At 43.9% G+C, this 23,005-nt stretch overlaps 1 long non-coding RNA gene across 3 annotated transcripts in view; it reads right to left on the minus strand.

The window, feature by feature from the left end:
• Positions 1-23,005, minus strand: part of LOC141580233 (uncharacterized) — a 95,226-nt gene that overhangs the window by 52,464 nt on the left and 19,757 nt on the right. For 2 of the 3 annotated variants that reach the window (XR_012512384.1, XR_012512385.1), the window contains exon 2: positions 21,055-21,126. This is a non-coding gene — a long non-coding RNA (uncharacterized LOC141580233). Of the gene's footprint in view, positions 1-20,157; positions 20,293-21,054; positions 21,127-23,005 lie in introns of all 3 variants that reach the window. The other variant, XR_012512383.1, reaches the window with a different exon arrangement.

The raw sequence follows: 23,005 nt of genomic DNA on the forward strand, positions 1-23,005 counted from the left end.
TTAGGAGGTGAGGCCTTTTGGGAGTTGGGAGTTGATTAGGTTATGGGGGCAGAGTTCTCATAAATGAGATTAGTGCCCTTTTATTAATATTATAAAAGAGGCCCAAGGGAGCTTGTTTGCCCTTTCCGTTGTGTAAGATTACAATAAGATGTCCATCTGTGAAGGAAACGGACCCTTAGCAGGCACCAAATCTTCCGGTACCTTGATCATGAACTTTCCATCTTCCAACACTGTGAAAAATAAAGTTCTGTTGTTTATAAGCCACCCAGTGTGTGGTATTTTATTACAGCAGCCCATACAGACTAAGTCACAGGTGTCCCCAAACTTTTTACACAGGGGGCCAGTTCACTGTCCCTCAGACCGTTGGAGGGCCGCCACATACTGTGCTCCTCTCACTGACCACCAATGAAAGAGGTGCCCCTTCCTGAAGTGTGGTGGGGGGCCGGATAAATGGCCTCAGGGGGCCACATGCGGCACGAGGGCGGTAATTTGGGGACGCCTGGACTAAGACAATGAGTCACTGAATAAACCACAGTACTAAGCTGAAAAAGACTGTGGGAAGAACATGAGAGAGATAAGAGTAATTCTGAAGCTTTACTGTGGGTTGTTAGGTAGCACAGTGGACATCACAGAGATGTCAGATGTGTGAGACTGTTCAGGGGGAGATTGGGCTGTAGATATCCATTTAAGAGTCAATCATGGGCCAGGCACAGTGGCTCATGCCTGTAATCACAGCACTTTGGGATGCCAAGGTGGGTGGATCACTTGAGGTCAGGAGTTGGAGACCAGACTGACCAAAATGGAGAAACCCCATCTCTACTAAAAATAAAAAATTAGCCAGGCGTGGTGGCACATGCCTGTAATCCCAGCTACTCAGAAGGCTAAGGCAGGAAAATCGCTTGAACCCAGGAGGCAGAGGTTGTAGTGAGCTGAGATCGCGCCATTACACTCCAACCTGGGCAACAAGAGCAAAACTCTGTCTCAAAAAAAATAAAAAATGAAAAATAAAAGAGCCAATCAGACCCAGCATAAGGCTAGATGCATCTAACAATGGAGAGAATGAATAGAGGACAGAAAAGGGTAAAAGACTAAATTACAGGAATTGCTAATATTTATAAGTAAATTCGAAGGAGAATTTTTAAAATGAGATGGAGTGGCCTGTAAAGTGAGAGAACAACAAAGAAAAAGAAAGTATTCCAAGAAGGAAGGAGTGATCACTTATCCTTCCAGCCACAATGGAGTAATAGAGACCAGATATCCTCACAAGCAACTAGAATACCAAAGCATCGTTTCATAACAGCAGCTTTTTATCATACAAAAGCAGCACAGAAATTCCATCCCTGAGAAAAGGGAAACAAGGCAGCAGCTCACTGCCTAGAGGCAATTTTCACATCTCAGCAAAGAGAATTGGGGACCAGAACCCGGCAGTCTGACTGAGTTGAGAAGTTAGAGATGAAAGTTCTGGAGGCCAAGGAAGCTACTGTAAGGCAGAGTATCAGATAGGAAAGACCTACACAGAGGGAGAGTTCCAAAGGTCTGTAGATATGTCCTTGCAAGTCTATGACTGGGTACTGATCTATACGTACATGAGAGGAAACTACCCAAAGATGAAGAAAGAAGCATCGGCAAAAAACAGGCTAATTCCCAGAGCTCACACAGAACTGGGAATCGACCTCCTAATACTTGGAGCACTGGGTAGAAGCCACAGAAGGGAATTGCCTTAGTATCTGGTGCTGCATTATGCCTAGACTAAAAGTTGCTTTGGACCTATCATAACAAACATAAAAGAGTTGAAAAGATCCAATTCATTCATGTAACCAGGCACCAAAAAAAATCCAACACTGTTTAATTCAGTGAAATAAAACCAGCAACCAACAAACAATATTTGTTTGATCTTCTTGGAATCTTGTTAGAAGATCAAATAACATCTAGCATTAAATAAAAAATTATGAGGTATGCAAAAAAAAGAAAAAATTTATTTTCTTCTCCATAACCAGAAGAAAAATCAATCAATAGAAACAGACCCACAGATGGTGAAACTAGCAGACAAGGACAGTAAAACAGCTATTATAAATATACTCCATTTTTTTAATCAGGTAGAGAAAAACACGAACATAGTAAGAAGAAAAATAGAAGATAGAAAAAAAAGAAGCAAGTGGAAATTCTAGCAATTAAACAATATAGTATATGAAATGAAAAATGACAGACTTGACATTGCAGAAAAAAAGACTAATGACCCTGAAAACATAGCAATATAAACTATTCAAAATTACACACTAAAAGAAAAGAGATTGGGAAAAAAATCCATTGGTGACTTTTAGAACAGTATCAAGCAGTCTAATATATGTATAATTAGAGTCCCAAGGTGGGCAAAAAGGAGGGGCAGAAAGGATATTTGAAAAAAAAAAAAAATGTTTTTCAAATTTAGTGAAAACTATAAAACCACCAACCTAAGAAGTGTAATGAACTCCAGGCTGAAGAAATCTAAAGAAACCACTCCAAGGTACATCAGCATCATAATGCTGAAATTCATGATTTATAAAAACCCTTAAAGGCAGCCAGGCATTTTATGCACACACACAAAAAAACACAAAGATTAAAATTATAGCAAATTTCATGTCAGGAAGGCATGCAATCCAGAAGAAAATAGAAAGACATCATTAAGGTACCAAAAGAAAAAGTGAATATAATAATGGCAATCTGCCAATCTAGAATTTTTTTTTTTTTTTTTAAGATGGAGTCTCACTCTTGTTGCCCAAGCTGGAGTGCAATGGCGTGATCTTGGCTCACTGCAACCTCTGCCTCCCAGGTTCAAGCGATTCTCCTGCCTCAGCCTCTGGAGGAACTAGGATTACAGGCAGGCACCACCACACCCAGCTAATTTTTTGTATTTTTAGTAGAAATGGAGTTTTACCATGTTAGCCAGGCTGGTCTCAAATTCCTGACCTCAGGTGATCTGCCCTCCTCGGCCTCCCAAAGTGCTGGGATTATAGGAATGAGCCACCACACCCAGCCCAATCTAGAATTGTTTACCCAACAAAAAAATCTTCCAAATCCAGAGGTGAAATACAGACTGTTTAGACAACCAAAACAAAAACGAATTCTTGCCTGCAGAGTTATACTACAAGAAATGATACCGGAAGTTCTGCAGGCAGAAAAAAATAATACGAGATGGAAATTTGGATCAACACAAAAGAATGAAAAGCACCAGAAATGGTAAATATGAGGGTAAATATAAAAGGCTTTCTTTTGTCTCACTTTGAATCTCGTTAGATTATTGATGGTTTTAATAAAAAGTAATAACAATGTACTATGGAAGTTATAGCATGTGTACAAGTAAAATTTATTAAAACAATGGCAAAAAAACAGGATGAGGGAAATGAGAGTATGCTGTTGTAAAGTTCTTAAACTGTATAAGGTGGTATAATATTATTTGAAATATTTGACTGTGATAAGTTAAAGATGAATATACAAACCTTGGACTAACTACTTAAAAATATTAGGTTGGTGCAAAGTTTGTGGCAAAAACTGCAATTACTTTTGCACCAACCTAATACATCAAAGAGATAAGCCAATACTGAAAATTAAGATGAAATTATTTTAAAAACTCATTTATTACAAAAGAACGCAAGAAAAGGGGGAAAAGGAACAAAGAACAAGTGAAAAAATAAACAAGAAATGTCGAGTTGGTAAACGCATTATGTCAATGACTTTATTAAATATAAAGTTCTATGATCGGGGGTGGTGAGTCACACCTCCCAGCACTTTGGGAGGCCACGGCAGGTGGATTACCAGAGGTCAGGAGTTTGAGACCGGCCTGGCCAAAGTGGTTAAACCCCGTCTCTACTAAAAATAATTGAAAAATTAGCTGGATGTGGTAACAGGCACCTGTAATCCCAGCCACTCTGGAAGCTGGGGCAGGAGAATCACTTGAACCCGGGAGGTGGAGGTTGCAGTTAGCTAAGATCACAGCACTGCACTCCAGTCTGGACAACAGATGAGACTCTATCTCAAAATAAATAAATAAATAAAGGTCTAAACAGCCCAAAAGGCAGAGTATCAGATGGGATCCATCTGTAGGCTAGTTACAAGAAACCAACTTTAAATACAATGACACACATAGGTTGAAAGTGCAAGGATGTAAAAAATACACCATGAATACTAATTCAAAAAAATGTATAAGAAGTAGATTTTCAGAAAAATATCACACTTATAGAATACACCACTTAACAACAGAAGAATACATGTGCTCTTTAAGTTTACGTGAAACATTCAGCAAAATCATAACTGGGTATAAAATAAGTCTCAAACTTAATACAATTAAAATCATGCAAACATGCTTGCTGACCACAATGAATTTAAACTAGAAGTCAATAACAAAAAGATATCTTTTAACTGAAAATCCCTCAAATGTTTGTAAATTAAACAACACACTTCTAAATAACATATAGGTATTTTAAAAAACATGAAGGAAATTATAAATATTTTGTACTAAATGAAAACTAAAACACAACACATCAAAATGTGTGGAGTGTAGCTAAAGCAATACTAGAACATTTATAACATTAAATGTTTATATTAGAAACTCATAAAATTCTCAAATCAATTACCCACTGTTCACTTTAAGTAATATAAAAAAGGAAGAGCATGCCTGGCAAGGTGGCTCACGCCTATAATCCCAGCACTTGGGGAGGCCACAGCAGGTGGATCACCCGAGGTTGGGAGTTCAAGACCAGCCTGACCAACATGGAGAAAGCCTATCTCTACTAAAAATACAAAATTAGCCAGGCATGGTGGCATATGCTTGTAATCCTAGCTACTCAGGAGGCTGAGGCAGAAGAATCACTTGAACCCAGGAGGCGGAGGTTACAGTGAGCCGAGATCGTGCCATTGCACTCCAGCCTGGGCAACAAGAGTGAAACTCTGTCTCAAAAAAAAAAAAAAAAAAAAAAAAAAGAAAAGAAAAGAAAAGAAAAGGGAAGAGTAAGTTAAACCCAAAATAAGCAGAAAGGGTGGATAAGAACATAAATTCAATAAAATAGAAAACAAAAATAGTGGAGTAAATCAATGAAACCAAAAGCTGACTCTATTGATAAACCTTTAGTCAAACAGAAAGAAACAAAAGATAAAATACCAATCACCAATATCAAAAATTAAAGTGGGTATATCACCATAGATCCTGCAGATCCTGAAAGGATAGCAAGGGAATGATATGGTAAGAATAATTTTATGCTAATAAGTTATATAACCTAGACAAAACAGACAAATTCCTTGAAACACACAAGTTTCCAAAGCTCACTCAAGAAGAAACAGACAACCTGAATAGTCCTGTATCTGTTAAAGAAAATGAACTCATAACCAAAAGCCTTCCACAAAGGAAACTCCAGTCCCAGATGGCTTCACTGCTAAATTCTAATGAGCATTAAATGAAGAAATAATAACTATTCTACACAAACTCTTCCAGAAAATAGAAGAGGAAGGAACATTTCCCAACTCATTTTATGAAATTAGCATTACCCTGATAACAAAACCAGATAAATAAATTAAAAGGAAAAAAAAAATCCCACTGACCAATCTCTCTCATGAACATTAGATACAAACATCTTTAACAAGCAAGGGACTTGGTAGCTGTGTGGAATTCCACTGACGGGGGGTTACATGAGGATAGAGGATAGGATATCATTTGAATTCAGCAACATGGAGCTCGTGTTCCTACCTTCCAGACTCAGGACCTCTCTGCCACCTGAATATTCCTGTGGTTCCTTCACAACCTCTAAGGCCACATACCCATGCTTACCCATTTTAGCCATTTGGCCACCTCACTCTGCTCCCATCTACCACAACCATCATTCAGGTTACAGCCTAGCCTAAGGCTGTGGAAGGTACTGACCAGTGCCTCCAAATTAGAACCACAGACTTTCCCAAAGTTTATGATAGGAGTGTAGGATATGAGATAGCATATTCTCAGGGTATGAAGCCCGGCAGGTTCTCAGGCCACCGGGGTCAGGGTCTGGAAGCTAAAACTGAGACTGGCAAATTATTCTTGAGGATCCATCTTGAGGTCCAGTGGTCCCTAAACAGCATGCAGGCAACCACTTTAATATCAGTGTTATCCTTGGTGACAACAACATAGGAAAGGAAGCTGAGCAACACAGCCCAAATAAAGACCTTCTGGCTTCTCAGTTCTGCCCCTGGACACAACATACTCACACCATGTGCAGTCAGGCCGGAAGAGTCCTGAGCTCACTCACTGAGCCCCAGCCAGAAGCTGGGCCCATGCCGGATACCACAAGGAATACCAAGCTGCTGCTTAGCACACCATCCTTCACAGAGTCGCTATCTTGGTTCCTTGAAGCCACCTTAAATGTATGTATGATGTATGAATATATTGTGTGCTTCTCTCTGAGGATGTGTGTGAGCTCAGGCTCTCCTAGAAGCAGATGCCCGAACAGAATTAGAAGTGCAAGGTATTTATTGCAGGAAATGTTTGTGAGGGGTAAAGAGCAGGGGGAATCTTCAATCTGCAATCCCAGCTTGATACTTGTGAAAGGAGAGGGAGAAGGAAAGACGAGTGGACAGGAAGAGCGTCTCAGACTGCAGGGTGGCTGTAAGGAACCCGAAAGCACTGATTGCCCATTAGAGGAGTCCTGCATCAAGCTGAAAGTGGCCCAGTTCCATGACCCCCACAGTGCTTGGTGGTTGGCCAGGCACAGCCTTGGAAGAATAAGGCCTCAGCTGAACATCACAGAGATCCGAAGGTACAGCATCTGGAGGCTGTTAGCCAACTCCCTGGTCCTTTTGAAGGGAAAGCTGGGCCAGGCACAAAGGCTCACACCCGTCATCCCAGCACTTTGAGAGGCCAAGGCAGGTGGATTGACAGAGCTCAGGAGTTCCAGACCAGCCTGGGCAACACGGCAAAACCCCATCTTTACAAAACATACAAAAATTAGCCAGGCATCGTGGTGTGTGCCTATCGTCCCAGCTACTCAGGATGCTAAGGTGGGAGGGTCAACCTGAGCCTGCAGTGAGCCTTGATGGTGCCCCTGCACTCCAGCCTGGGCAACAGAGTGAGACCTTGTCTCTAAAAAGAAAAAACAAATAATAATAATAATGAAGAAAAAGCTGTATGACCCACCTCCATGGCTACCATCACATTGATTATTTCATTATAAAAAAAAATAAGCTTTGTTCTCAGAGGGTTTATTAAACGGATAGCAAAGGAATTAAGGAGTCAAAAGGATGAGGAGTCTGAAATAGTTGAGAACAAACTAGAAGAGACTAGGTCAGAGCGAAGCTATTACAACTCAAATAAGAATTAGGACACTTTTCTTTGTTTTCTTTCCTGTGGTGTTTGGCTTTATCAATTTATAGTTGGTTAAAGTGAGTTGACTTTATTTACAGTGGTTTATAAGGAATGCTGCAGAGATATTTTCCTGAAGTGAATTGTTCAGTTTTCAGATGTCAGTCTCAATCAATTCAGCCTTGATCAATGAAAACTCAGGCCCAGGCCCCACTGGAGTCTGAAGACAGTGGCTGGGGGCAGAGGAGGGGAGATCTGAACCCAGCATAGCTCATGGCACTCATGCTTGGCTTCAGGCTTCCATGAACTCTGTGGGTCCTAAGGAGCTAAGTGTACGGTCCAGAGCCAGTCGAGTAAAACAAGCATCAGCAGCAGATTCTTCAGGAAACAAAGAAACACGACTATGCAGCTCTGAAATTGAAATACGGAGGTGAGCAAGGAAGTTCAGCCTTGAGGAAGACATCATTCTGATGTAGAAGGACGTGGTCAAATCCCCTTTGAATGTCCAGCCACTAGAAGGTACACATAAATTTTGTTGAATTAACAAGTGAATGTGAAAAATGGCAACGTCCCCCCATTTCACTGGGGACCTTGGGGGAACAAAAGAGAAGTCACACCCAGCCAAGAGGGACTAAGGACAAACTCCAGAGACCAGCACCAAGAAACCAGTGTTGGAGGTGGAGAAAAGGCTGACACTAAACTGGGAGCCACCTAATGGGGCCAGGAGTTAGACAGAAGGAATCATGGAGGCTGCCTGGGAAACAGCAAAAGGTGCCGGCAAGATGAGCACCCCAGCAATCCTCAAAGAACACAAGGGGAAGGATTGAGAATTAGCCTGCAGTGGGGTCTGAGACAGGAAGACACTGGTTTTTTTGTTTTGTTTTGTTTTGTTTATTCCTGCAGCTTTCTCTTACACCTAAGCTGATGGGACCAGCAGAATCTTGGATTCGTACTGGTTGACAAATGATCCTCACAACAGTAGTGAGAAGTAATGATTGCCCCATTAAGGAGGCCAAGGTGAATGGCAGAAGGCGTATCACGGAAGACACAGGAGAGCTTTCCAAAGGAGGAAGTAGCCTGCTGGCCCGCCACACGGCAGGGCAATAACTGACTCTCTAGGATGCAGAGCCCGAAGGGAATGGGATCAAGAGAACAGATGAAGATGTGTTCAAGCCTCTTGTTCTGGGAGGGAAGGCGGTAAAAGGTAAAGGTTCAGAATTTATATCAGAAGCCTGGAATTTGAATCCAGGATTCCCAATTCCTATTTGGGTGTGCAAGCCATTTAACCCCTCTGATTTTCAGTTTTCTGGTGCATAAGATGGGGCACAAATGCAACACCCATTTCAACAGCAGAAGTGGACATCCAATGCGATAGTGCCACCACAGAAGCTTCGCGGCCTGCCCGGTGCTATCGCCAGACCCCACCATTAGCCGCACAGAACTCTGGGCACTGCGGGTTCTCAAACTGTGCTGCTTGACAAGGCCCGGTAGGAAAATGAACGAACCCTGGGATCGGGCCTCAGAGGGGAGCTGACTTGAGCTGTGTGTTCTCAGACATTGACCAAGGCAGAGGCCAAAACCATCTCTCAAGAGCAGGTTTTCTCCTCCGGGGCATCTTGTTCCCTCTTGGTGCAATACAAGAACACAGGCCCTGTGTTCGCCATACCAACTGCAGACTGGCAAAGCAGGTATGAGATTAATGGCTTTTCTGTACAACAAAGGCCTTCCTGCACGGCGGCAGAATTCAATATGCAAACCCCACCACCCTGGCTTCAGACCCACCCTCCCAGCTCGGTGGACAGCAGCAGCTCGAACCCCATAATGTATGCACACTCCGGCTGCTGGGCCCAAGTTATTATTCATTACGGTTTTCTATTACCCGGTGATAAATGATGCCCCCAGGCTGGCGTTGCCCCCAGAATGCTTATTACGGCTCACTTAAGCAGGCGTTGATTTAGCTTAAATCGGTTGTTCTGTTCAGCCCAGACACGGGCCTGCCCCAGCTCTGCCTGGAAGACTCTCTTTTCCAGGGCGTAATTGAATTCTAACTACTCCTGGTCTCTTATTAGGAAGGGGTGGGGTAGGAAGCCCCATGTAGGGCCACAGGATGGTCCAGGCCCCAGAGGTCTCTCCAGCCCTGTGGAATTCTAATTTGATAGGGGTCTTCCCTTTGACTCTAGCCAATAAATTTTGACAAGCAATTCCAATTAGGCCAAGAGAGAACTTCCTGGATGGACTTTCCTCACGGGAAAAATGATGAAATCGCAGGTAGAAGCAACCGTGGGGTATCAATATGACTATTCTTAGGCCGTGCCTCTGGATCAGGCCACTCAGGTCATGATATCTAGGAGCTGTCCAGATCCATTCGTCAAATTATTTGTCACTGACAGAGCCAGCCCTGTCATCCATAAAAATCCAACATAGTTGTGACGTCCCTGGAAAGAGAATAGCCACACTGGAGATACTATAGCTACAACAACTAGGACCCTCACCATTCATTCATGCAGCAGAGATCGACTGAGCACATAGTATGTGCCAGGTGCTAGTCACAAATAAGGAACAAAGCAGCCAGTACTTTCTGCCACCATAGAGTTCACATTCTAGTTTACTTATTGTCGATTACGTGCCAGACATTGTTTTAAGGTCTTCACCAAATGTAACTGTCATCATAACCCCATCCTATTTCGTTTCCGTTTTTGGTTTTTTTGACACGGAGTCTCGCTCTGTTGCCCAGGCTGAAGTGCAGTGGCTCTATCTCAGCTCACTGCAACCTCCGCCTCCCAGGTTCAAGCAATTCTCCTGCCCCAGCCTCCCAAGTAGCTGGGACTACAGGCCCCTGCCACCACACCCGGCTAGTTTTTGTATTTTTGGTAGAGACAGGGTTTCACTGTGTTGGTCAGCCTGGTCTTGAACTCCTGATTTCATGATCTACCCGCCTCAACTTCCCAAAGTGCTGTGATTACAGGCATAAGCCACCACACCTGGCCAACCCCATCCTGTTTTATAGAGAACAAAATAAACTGAGTCTTGGAAACATTCAATGTTTTGTCAAAGGTCACTCAACGATTAGAGGTTAATCAGTGACAGAGTAGATTTGAACACAAGCTTATAACCACAAGTGGTCACTTCTTCTTGTGTAAGTTGTTGTACATTATTACACCATTGTATTTGCCTAGCACACTAGAAGTTACAATGTGCTTTTTCATATTCATTAATAACTCCCACTAAAACCTCCTGGGCAATAGGTATTAATGTTAACATCTTGCAGCTGCAGTGATTAAGAACATGGGATCATGATCATATGGGCCTAGATAAGAATCTTTACTGCATCTCTTACTAGCAATGTGACTTTGGGAAAGTTCTTTATCTACTCACCCTGAGCCTCCCTTTCTTTGAAATAAAAACAATAATACTACCTCAGAGGCTGCGAGAATTCAATTAGAAATGGTATGCATTGCACTTAGAGTGACTTGTTTGTAATAAACTGTGGTCTTGAGACCTTGGCAGCCAGGGGATCAACTATTCCGGGTGGGAAATAATACCACTATTCCAACCAAGAAGAGCCAGGTACTCTCTACTGCCGCTGATGGTCAGACACAAGTGGAAATGAAAGTGTGTCAGGGTGAGAGAGAGATGGCTGAAGACAACAAACTCCTTGGACAGTTTACTTTGATTAGAATTCCACCAGCCCCTCGTGGAGTTCCTCAGATTGAAGTTACATTTGACATTGATGCCAATGGGATCGTACATGTTTCTGCTAAAGGTAAGGGCACAGGACGTGAGCAGTAGATTGTAATCTAGTCTTCTGGGGGGTTAAGCAAAGATGATACTGAAAATACGGTTAAAAATCCAGAGAAATATGCTGAGGAAGACCGGCAAAAGAAGAAACGAGTTGAAGCAATTAATATGGCTGAAGGAATCATTCATGATACAGAAACCAAGATGGAAGAATTCAAGGACCAATTGCCTGCTGATGAGTGCAACAAGCTAAAAGAAGAGATTTCCAAAATGAGGGAGCTCCAGGCTAGAAAAGACAGTGGAACGGGAGAAAACATTAGACAGGCGGCATCCCCTCTTCAGCAGGCATCATTGAAGCTCTTCGAAATGGCATACAAAAAGATGGCATCTGAGCGAGAAGGCTCTGGAAGTTCTGGCACTGGGGAACAAAAGGAAGATCAAAAGGAGGAGAAACAGTAATAGCAGAAATTTTGAAGCCAAAAGAACAACAACATATGAAGCTTCGGAGTGAAGAGACTTCCTGAGCAGAAATGGGCAAACTTCAGTCTTTTTACTGTTTTTGCAGTATTCTATATATAATTTCCTTAATTTATAAATTTAGTGACCATTAGCTAGTGACCAGTTTAATGGGTGGTGATTCTAACAGTATAAAGTTCACAATGTTCTATGTCAAAAAAAAAGAAAGAAAGAAAGAAAGAAAGAAAGAAAGAAAGAAATCTTAATATGAAGATAGGCCAGGAGAGTATCAACAGAAACCAGACCAAACTTCTGGGAAAACCTGGTGGTTTGGGGAAAGGGAATTTCTGCAGGAACAGGGTCTAAGGCTCAGAAACATAAAGGGCATAGGAAGTCTGAATCATTTCGTATCTTCTGCTACCGTTTCCTTTTCTTTCTCCCTTGGTAAAGATTTTTTGTGTTTTTCTGTTTTTGTTTTTTTGAGACAGAGTCTTGCTCTGTCACCCAGGCTGGAGTGCAGTGGTGCAATCTCAGCTCACTGCAACCTCTGCTTCCTAGGTTTAAGCAATTCTCCTGCCTCAGCCTCCTGAGTAGCTGGGACTACAGGCATGCACCACCATGCCCAGCTAATTTTTGTATTTTTAGTCCAGACAGGGTTTCACCATGTTGGCCAGGCTGGCTCAAACTCCTGACCTCAGGTGATTTTCCCACCTCGACCTCCCAAAGTGCTGAGATTACAGGTGGTAAATGTCTTAGTAAAGGAAAAAGCCCATCTGTCTCAGCTGGGAACCCAAAGAAAGGAATGTTCATTAAATAATAATAACAAGGCTGGCATTTATCAAGCACTAAGAAGCACTCTCAAGCCAATATCGCACTATGTGTTTGACACACCTCAATTCATTTAACTTCACCACAACCCTCTGAAGCAGGATCTATCCTTCTCATCCATTTTACAGATAAGGAAACTTATCTGTAGGCTCAAAAAGATGAAAGAGTCTGCCCGAATAATTTAGCCACAATTAGCAAGTTGCTATAACGGGATACAAACCAGAAGGGAGCATACGTGTCCCCTGACCCGGGGAGGAAAAGCCAACAGCCTCAAACCAGATGGGAATCAGAGGCAGTTTTCATACACCCATTTCCTTCCCCTTGTTCCTAACTACTCAAGGAGCTCTGCATGCTGAGGAAGAACTGAAGACAGCTGAAAGGGGAAAACAGCACAGCCCAAACTAGCCTGAAAGGTAGTCAAAACCCACGACCCAGCATCAACTAACTGGGCAGATAAAAAGGGTTCCAAATCATCCATCACATCCTTAGTGTCATCTCTCAGTTGTTGCTTTCGTTTTTAATTTAAAAAAGAGGGGATTTTACTACCTGTAGATGCTTTATCCAACTTTTGGCATCCTGAGCTTCTGAACTCGTCCTTCAGCTCCTGGCTACAACCAACAGGTGAGACACGGCAACGCGTGCAGGAGGGACGCTTCCAACGGAAAAGGAAGTTTGAGTGATTACGTTACCCAGAAAGCTGGGTTAGCCCCCTGAGGGGCATCGGATTAAGGCCCTAGGGTCAGCCCCATGCTGGCAGTTCCCCATTGCAACAGGACACATCTACAGGTGTCCACCACCTCCACAACCCCAGAGGGGAAGACAAAGACACACGCGGCCCTGCCCTCCCGGCATTGGTCCAAGGCCTGGAGGATATCTTCTTTACACAAGGTCACCTTTGGCTGCTAATAAGATTCAGCTATAGAATGATTCATCAGCTTTAAAAAAAAATATATATCATTTTCATAATAAAAAAATGTAACTATGTTACAGAAAAATTGGAAAATAGGAGAAAAAAGAAACAAAAATAAGCCATAATTCATTGATCCTGACGCAATTGGTATTAGCATTCTTGGTGCGTCTCTTCTCCCCTAAGCTCTGGCTTTCCCTCATTGTAACCATGGTCCACTCACAATTGTATATCCAGTTTTTTGTGGCCTAATATTATATCCTAGACATTTTTTGGCATTATATACAACCTAAATAATATCATTTTAATCCTGCCTAATAGTCCACAGAGTTTTGCCGTAATTTACTTAGCTATTCTACTAATGAATATTTCACTATCATAAGTAATGCTGCAATGAACATCTTTGTATTACTGTTTTCTTCCCCAATATTTGGGATTATTTCCTTAAGATAAATTTTCAACATATATGCAATATTTGTGTCAAAGGGAATGACTGCTTTTTTTTTTCTTGAGACAGAGTCTCGCTCTGTCACCCAGGCAGGAGTGCATTGGCGCAATCTCGGCTCACTGCAACCTCCGCCTCCCAGGTTCAAGCAATTCTCCTGCCTCAGCCTCTTGAGTAGCTGGGACTACAGACACACGCTGCCATACTGGGCTAATTTTTTGTATTTTAGTAGAGACGGGGTTTCACCATGTTGCCCAGGCTAGTCTCGAACTCCTGAGCCCAAGCAATCCACCCGCCTCACCCTCCCAAAGTGCTGGGATTACAGGCATGAGCCACCGCGCCCAGCTGTGACTGCTTTTTTGACTCAGCATTAATGCCGCAAGCACAGGAGAGTATCCGGTTCAATGCAACATTGTCAACACTGATGATCCCTTTCTGTCCTCATTTAATAGGCTAATTTTTAAAAGTCCCCTTTGTTGCTCTAATTTGCTTCTTTATGGATTCTTAGAGAAGGGAGGCAGTAGCATCATTTTTAAGAGTTAAAAGCTTTGGATTTAGGCTGGAGTTGAAGATAAAATTCTGCTATTCCATGAGCTACGGTGCCTTCCTTAAGTCTCTCTAGCCCCATCCTGTCTTCTCATCTGTAAAGTGGTGATGATAATACCACCTACCTGCAGGACTGGCATTAGAATTCCACGAAATGATTTCTCTTAGTCCAATTCCTGGCATGTGACTAGCATCACATGTTTCTAGTTGTAGTTTATCAATAACTTTCAAGCACTAAGAAGTGTTATTACACAGTCAACAAACATTTTTGAAGGTTCTGGGGATGCAAGAAAGAATAAACCATGCTTCTTGTCCTTGAAGAGGTCCCAGTCTGAGAGAGGATAAATAAGGAAGAATAAAACAACGGTTTAGTGTTGCAGTAAAACTCAGAATGAGGTGATGCTGCCCAAGAGGTCCAAATTGAGGGAGCTCAGGGCAGAGCCGAGCCACATCTGGGAATCAGGGGAGCAAAACAAACATTACGAAAAATGCACATTATAGAGAAGGCCCATTCACCATGGGCATTGAAGAATGGGTTGTGTTCTGATGGCAAACATATCGGGGAGAAGGACAGGGTGGGGTATTCCAGGTAGCGGGAACAGCACAGGCAAAGATCCAGAAGTGGGAGGTTTCACTCAGAATGGATATGGGAAATAGCAACTTTTCCCATTGGGTTCACGAACTGCAGGTCTGGCTATCCTGGGTGGCTGATCTGATGGCAGGATGAGCTTGCTTCGCAGAGCTCTCTGCTGGCTCCCCAGGCCTTCTCATTAAACTTAATACTCAACATGTCAGCATAGGTGGAGAGAGTGTTTAAATTATAAAACGTCCCTCTCAGAGAGTACTCTTAACACTCTTTGAGATTAAAAAAAAAAAGGATGCTAATAAATAAGACCATCTCCATCCAGACCCCCAGAATGCTAATCAGTGCCTTGTCAGACTGAAGAACCCTCATACACTGTGGGGCAGGCGTTGCTGTGCCTCGCCGGGAAATCTTACCTTAAGAATCTTTCTCAGGGTCTAGCTGTTTCCCATCCAAAGTCCCAATAGGGTGTTGTGGCTGGAAGCCACAAGCATGGCTCAGCTCCATGAGGGAAGTTTAGACAAAATCCATCCTCCAAGACCTAATGCCGGGATTCCCTCCTGTGACAAGCCCTCTGCCATCCAGCCCTAATAGATGACTTCCTCCCCTAGATTATATGGTCCTTCATTCTCTCACAGCCCCATCCATACTCATTTTCTGGTCAGCTGCAACCTTGTCTTATCTCCTGTACTCACCTGCTAGATGGCAAGTTCCTTGAGGGCAGGCATGTGATCTGCTTGTCTTACCTTTGCTTCCTTCACTCCTGTTCAGAAACCCATTCCAAAGTACATGAAGCAAAAAGCAATTAAGCAAATGGAGATTTACCTGGACACAGGTGAACCCTGACCATTATGAGCAGGACCAAGATCAGGAACCCAAGCACTTAAGCATCCTTAAGCCTCTCTCCTCTCCTTTTTCCTCTCCTCCTTCTCCTCTTCCTCCTTCTCTCTCTGTCTGCCTCCCTATCCCCACTCTCCCTTCCTTATAGCCCTGCCCACTTCCTATCTCCCATCTATACGTTCATTCTTCTTTCTCCTCTGCAGAACAACATCTTGGAACCTGGAACAGCCTCCCTACAGTATGTGTTCAAGTCAGCAGTTTTGAGTGACCCAGCCTCACTCCAGTCTTGATTCCAAATTTCAGGGAGAAGAGAGAGAATGAAATTGACACAGTTGGTATCAGATGTCCACCTGGGTCCAAGAGTACTCACAATAGAAAACATTTACGGAGCCCTTCCTAAGTACCAGCTGCTGCTCTAAAAGCTTATATGTACTAACTCACTGAATCCTTACCAGCCTTTGAGGTAGATGCTGCTAACAGCTCGTTTTACAGATCACGTAAGCACCATAACAAAAATCGGATGTGTGTGACCAAATTGACACAGCCGGTAAGTGATGAAGCCAGGACATTGAGCCCAGGGAGTCTGAGTCCAGAGCCCAGGTTTTTAACATTATAGTATGTCAGTTTTGGACATTCTCTTTTTTCAGACAATAGACAGCCTAGCGGGGAAACAGGGCTGTGGTAGCTCACTCTCAGAAGTGGGCAGTTGTCAAAGAAACACTATCCTTAAAAGCCCTTTGCTTCTGCTCAAAGTGGTGGGTGGGTGGGTGTGTGGGTGGATAGATGAATGGAAATTTAATGCCTTCTCTTTGTTGCTCAGCTCATTTCGCAGCAAAGAACTCTATCAGCTAAAAAACAACTCTAAGAGTATCCTTGAAATCAAAAGAGAAGAAGGGAGAGGAAGACCAGGGCTTTGGGTTCTCTTACCTCAAGGGTTTGAGGGTTTTGGTGTTGAAGGGCCAAAAGCTGAAATTCCTGGGCAGAAAAAGATAACCCATTTCTCCTTTTATTCATTGAATTATCTCAGAAAGGATGGAGGAGAATGCTTAGAATGAAACAAGTCAAAATGACCAAGCCCTTATGGAGAAGAAGAAGTGAAAGGACAGGGTTCTGGGAAGTTTCCAAGTGGGACAGAGACCAAATGGTACATGGCACCCATGATGAGGACTTGCTGTGATGGGCAGGGGGAGAAGGTAATTAAACACTGCTATCTGCGCCTTCAGATCTACATGAAAAGACCCCTGTGAGTGTTGCACAAGGGCTGAGGGGTGCCCCACCTTCTAAACACAGCGACCGGTGTGGACCGAGACCAGAGCAGACTAGGTTAGACCCTCCAGTGCTCGGTGTGGACTGACCAGAGCAGACTGGGTTAGACCCTCTAGAATGTTTCCAGTACTCGGTAGTAGAAAGAAGGCAAGGAACAGAAACCCATTTGAAGACTTGATCTTGCCAGCTTAGAAAGATGGACACTCAGAACAGGTGAATTCGGACTTACAGACTCAAAAAGACGTGTGCATTCTTTCAACTCCAGAGTTGTCATCTAAGTGCCTCTCGTTGAAGTACTTCCTAAAGCCTAGTAAGCCAATGCTGGTCCCCAAGTGGGCACAGGTTGTATGAGTCACATTTTCCCACCAGCATTCCCCATGATTCCGCTGTCTTTTCAGTCTGATGTTGCTTTGTGTCCTGTGTTAGTCAGGGTTCTCTAGAGGGACAGGACTAACAGGATACATGCATATATGCAGGGGAGTTTATTAAGGAGTACTAACTCACAAGGTGAGTCCCACCATAGGCGGTCTGCAAGCTGAGGAGCAAAGAAGCCGGTCCAAGTCCCAAAACCGCAAAAGCAGGGAGGCTGAGAGTGTAGCCTTCGGTCTGTGGCTGAAGGCCCAAGAGCCCCTGGCAAACCACTGGTGTAAGTACAAGAGTCCAAAAGCTGCAGCATGTGGAGTCCAATGTTGAGGGCAGGGAGAATCCAGCACAGGAGAAAGATGGAGGCCAGAAGACTCAGCCAGCCAAGTCCTTCCTTGTTCCTCTGCCCGCTTTTATCCTAGCCACACTGGCAGCCGATTAGATGGTGCCAACCCAGATTGAGTGTGGGTCTGTATCTCCCGGAGTTCACTGACCCAAATGTTAATTTCCTGTGGCAACACCCTCACAGATAAAGGAACAATACTTTGCATCCTTCAGTCCAATCAAGTTGACACTCAATATTAACCAGCCCACCTCCTACGTACCCTAAATACAGAATATATTGATCTGCTACTTAAAACCTTTCTAAGGATTTGTTGTTCTCAGAATAACGTCTAAACTCATTACCCAGGCTGTAAGGTCCTTCATGCAATATACCCTGCTGACCTCCAGCTTTATCTCTCCACAACCCCTTACCCCAAAGTCACACTGGCCTCCTGTCAGTTTCTTGAGCAAGTCTTCGTGTCTCAAGATCTTCGGGCATGCTAGTCTCTCTTCCTGAATACTCTTCCTTCCAACTGCTTACACATCTCACACAGACACACACACACAACCCGACCGTCTCTTCCCATGCTTCAGATCTCAACCTCCCTAGAATGCCTCCTAGGACCACAACAGTGAGTCTTAAAATCAATGTGCACATTGAAAATGGTTGGGTTTCACTCTCCCTGCCCCACCCCAGTAAGTTTTTATTAAGTCAATAGCGCATTGTCTAATCAGTGTACATGTTAGATTTTTTAAACGACAGTCATTGTTGAATGAACGAAATACAATTCCTCTGCCCCTTCACCCACAGTGCCTTCTTGTCTGCTTCTGAGGCCAGCCCACCCACTTCCTCATCCTGAAGTCATTCAGCTTGTCCTCTCTGCCTGTTCTGGCTTCTACTGTAGATCTACAGCCACACTTAGAAAACTCCAGACAGGACGGCTTTCTTTACAAAGCAGAGGGGCGATGCTGCCTGTCACTCCATCACGGGGCCCCTCAGATCTCACGGGTGTAAGGTTCCAATGCCCTAACCCAGGTAAGAGGCTCTGATTCCCAACAATCTGAGCAGCCGAGCATGCGGTGGAGTTTCCTGCAGAAGAACCAAGTTGGTATTTTTTTTTTTTCAGTGTTCTAGACTGAATTATTATAGCCAGAGGGAGCCATTCATCAGCTCTGACACCGCGGGAAGCTTCCTAGGCAAACAGCTTTATTGCTGAGTGAGATTAACCCAGACTGTAGTAATTTGTAACAAAGATAAGAAAATGGCACTGGTCTCTCAGAAATAAATCTGAATTCCAGAGTGGACAAAGAGGACTTCAACTTGAAATCTGCTATTTCAGATATAATCAAATTTATAACAGCCCCCGAAGAGTATAAAAAGCCAAGGGCAGCTTCCTGTTGGAGATGTCACTTCAGGACCCACCATTATGAAATCAGTTTAGCTGGAATTCCTAACAAGCCAGGAGCCCAAGCCCCACCTAATTTTTGTGGAAGACTACTTGGACTATATGAGAGTCATTCCCTCATCTGTCTGACTTCACGATATGAGCAGATGTCATGGGGTAGGAAATGCAGGCTGGGATGTGAGGTCAGGTGACCTATCTCTTACCAGCTGTAAGATCTTGGAGAAACAGAGATGATAATGGAGGCCCCTCCCAGAGCTGTTGTGAGGATTAAATGAGATAAGAATGTGAGACTGGAATACAGATGTCAGTTATTAATGAGAGTCTGGTAACCTGATAGACATGATGGGCTGGACTCTTATAGATGTTCTGAGCAAGACTTCATTTTACCAGCTTGGCCTCATTTCATTCTCCCAGTAATTGCACAATCAGGGCACTGTAATTATGTCCATTTACAAATGAAGAGATGGAAAGCCAGAGAGGTCATGGAACCTACCCAAGGTCACACAGCCAGTCGGTGGCATAAAATGGCCAAGTGTACTTGGCCACTGTGGAGTGCTTTCTGCTATGCAGCAGTCACTGTGCTAGACATAGGGATATAAAGGTGACACTTCTGTGGTACCAGCCCTGGTAGCACACAGCCTGGCTGGAAGACACACCTACCAATAAGAACCTTTACCATATTAACAGTAAGGAGTGCTTTATAAGCACAGTTCTAGGAGCTTTATACAAATCTCATGTCAGGAGGGACAGATAGACACCATTATCACTGTACTGCATGGACAAGGAAACAGGCCCTGATATCATACATTAGTGAGCAGTGGAGCCAGGAATCTAAACGAGGCTGTATACTTATTTCGCTATTGCAGGAATAGATGCTATAAGAGAAAGACTAAAAGGGTCATGGGAATCTGGGCTTGGAAAGGAGCCAAAATGTCTCCCCAGAAGAGGTGACCCTTGAGCTGCTTATTTAAAAAGAAGTAGGAGTTTGTCCAGCAAAGGGAAAACCACGTGAAATCTCGGATCGTCCTGCAGCCCTAAAAGACTCTACCCACGCTGTGCGGGGTGCAGCTGGACCACATGCGCAGGAAGACAGCTGGCAGTACTGAGCTGGTGTTCATCTAGAAGATAGGGACCCACGTCACCATCTCTGCATACCCAAGAGGTCTGGTCCAGAGTAGGTGCTCAGTGTCCTTCTGTAGACTTGAACTGAATCCAGAGGACCTTGGACCTAGAAGAGCTCTTGAAAACTGGGTCATCCAAGTTCCTCATTTTACAGGTAGGAAACAGACCCTAAGAGGAAAAGAATGGTGAGACTTTTCAAATTCCATGTGTACATGCTCTAGAGGGCTCCAAGGCAGAGGTGGCAGCAAGTAGCACGGAGCCAGGGGAGCTGTCTGGAACCAGATCTGGGCTGGAGGCTGGAGTTCAGGTGGTCTCTGGGAGCAGAAGTAGGTAGAAAGCAGCATAGTATGGAGGTTGTTGCCAGGCGGATCTCAGATGAATTGGGGTTGTGCCTCCTGCTGGCCACATAAGTTTGGACAAATTAACCTCCGTGAGTCTGTTTCTGAATTGGGAAAATGGGGGCAATATCCCCCCATCATAAGTCTATTGTGAAGATGAGGGAAATGATGCATCTGAAAAACTCAACACAATGCTTAGCATATAGTGAGTGCTTAACAAATGGTACTAATTACTGGGATCAGTTACACTTGTGTGTGTGTGTGTGTGTGTGTGTGTGTGTGTGTGTGTGTGTGCGTCAACCCCAATCAGTAGCCTACTGAGTGGATGCCCTTGCCCTGTCCTGTCCATCTACTCTTCCTGCCTATCAGAGCCTCTCCCAGGAACTCAGAAATTCTGCAAACTTGATGAACCTCAGTGGTGACTCAGCCCCCACGAAGGTGGCCTAAAACGTCAAATAAGAGAGCAGAGAGATGTAGATCTAGATTTGTAAAAGCATTTGCTTTTCCCAGCAGGTGTGGGCAGAAGACCCTTCAGAGAACGGTCCCACCCTGCACGCCAGCCCTCTCTTCCCATGTTAAAAGGTGAACCCACCTAGAAGTAGACAGGCTGGTCTTCTCCACGTGAAATTCCCCCTCTTTCCTGGCCTTAATTCTCACAGGGTCTCTGAAAAACAAGAAAACAAGTTCTAGCATTTTGCGGGGAGCCACACATGCTTCTTATCGATGTCTGTTAAAAAGGGGACTGGTGAGGTTTGCTTTGGAAACTTTCACAGGAAAAGTTCCCGCAGTGCATCCAACGCATGGGTCACTCTGCCAGCAACTCCCTACCAAGCATTCGCCTCCCTCAAAACCATCCCACCTCGAGGGTCCAGCAAGACACCTCCTTCAGACTTCACCCGGAAAGAAAGTAAATATTTTTCATTGAAATTCGGTGATCAATTAAACACCGTCTCTCTTTAATAAGAACGTTGAACCAACAGCCGCTGCACAATCCGACAAGAATATTTAAAGCAATTAAACTTTAGCTACTTTTAAAACAAATTCTTTTAAATGCTAATGGCCATTGTTTTCACATTTGATAAGTAAAATTTTGTGTCGAGCAAGGTTAGATGATTGCAATGATTTAATTGTGCTTCTCAAAGAAAGGAAAATGTTAAGAAAAAAGCTAAGATGGACCTCTTACCACATTCCTACCGCAAGATGTCCTGTAACAATAGAAGCATGATTTGCTGAAATTAAAATGCTATTATGGTGAAATTAGGGCTTCAATATTTTTAGCAGCTTTAATAGGCCTTGCATTTTAAGGGACATCTGATAATAGATAATTACATTTCATCTTAAAGAAACTGAGTTGTTTTCTTAAGGAAAATACTTTTCTTTCTTCCAGAGAGGTTAAAGCCGAGCCATCATTAGAAGCAGCACCAAGCTGGAGGTTCCTGCTTCAGCTTGGGAAATAGAGATTAGCATATAAATAGCCTTCGGTGCCTGCTTGATTCCAGCTATTTTGCGTTTCAATGTGGCATCAGAATGCACTTAGCAAGAAATGTTCCAGAGGAGAAAGAGGTTTGTAATATGTCGCTTTTATAGAGGGGGGAACTTTAAGTATAAAAGATCATCCACTCCTCTGTGGGCTTGTATTTTTTTTTTCTTTTCTTTTCTTTTCTTTCTTTCTTTCTTTTTTTTTTTTTTTTTCCTTTCAATGTCCCAATTACAGACTCCAAGGAGCCAACAGGCCCCCAAGAACGGAGCCTTAGTTTATGCTACAGCTCCTTCTCCGGACCAGGAAAATAAGTCAAAATGGTGTACAGGAAATAAGACAAATAAGCGGGCTTCCTCCCAGATTCAGCCGGAGTCCTTGGGGGGCACAGCTATGCCCTTTCTCCTTACCCCCATACTACCCATCAGCAGCGGGGACATGGGATGACTCCTCCAGGACCCATTTGCTGGAGCAGTGAGGGACACTCCTGGCTTTCTGCCTGGAGGCTTGCTTCCCTCCCGGGAAATCGCGGAGACTGGGCATGGAGCCTGCAGCTCTTTCTGCCTCTCCTCCAGCCCCCACTCCCACCCCTACACACACACACACACACACACACACACACACACACACACACCGCGTTCAGGCTGACTGGTTCAGGCTGAGTCTTGGGCTGTAGCGGGATGATTCCCAGACCTCACACGTTTTCTGCTTGGCACGGAGCAGTGGATAGTTCTGAACAGTGCTACACAGCTGTCCTACGGGACCTCGTTTCTCCTGGGTGTGGCAGTGATAGAGGGGTGTGGGCCAAACAGTGGTAGCCTCTAGTCTAGTTCCTGGGGTCGCTTGGGCCAATCCAGAGCCCGGGGTTCTAATCCAGACTCCCCTGAGAACTTGGAGACAAGTCATGCCGGCTCCAAGTCTGAGTTCCTTCACTTGTAAAAAGAGAGTTATAAACCCTGCCCCGCCCACTCCTGAGACTGTTAGAAGAATTGAGAAATGGATGTGAAAGAACTTTGTAATGTCCCTCCCATGTTAGCATCCTGTGATCAGGGCATTGGTGAGGTTT

Source organism: Saimiri boliviensis, chromosome 11 (genome assembly GCF_048565385.1).
Source record: "Saimiri boliviensis isolate mSaiBol1 chromosome 11, mSaiBol1.pri, whole genome shotgun sequence".
Lineage (NCBI taxonomy): Eukaryota > Metazoa > Chordata > Mammalia > Primates > Cebidae > Saimiri > Saimiri boliviensis.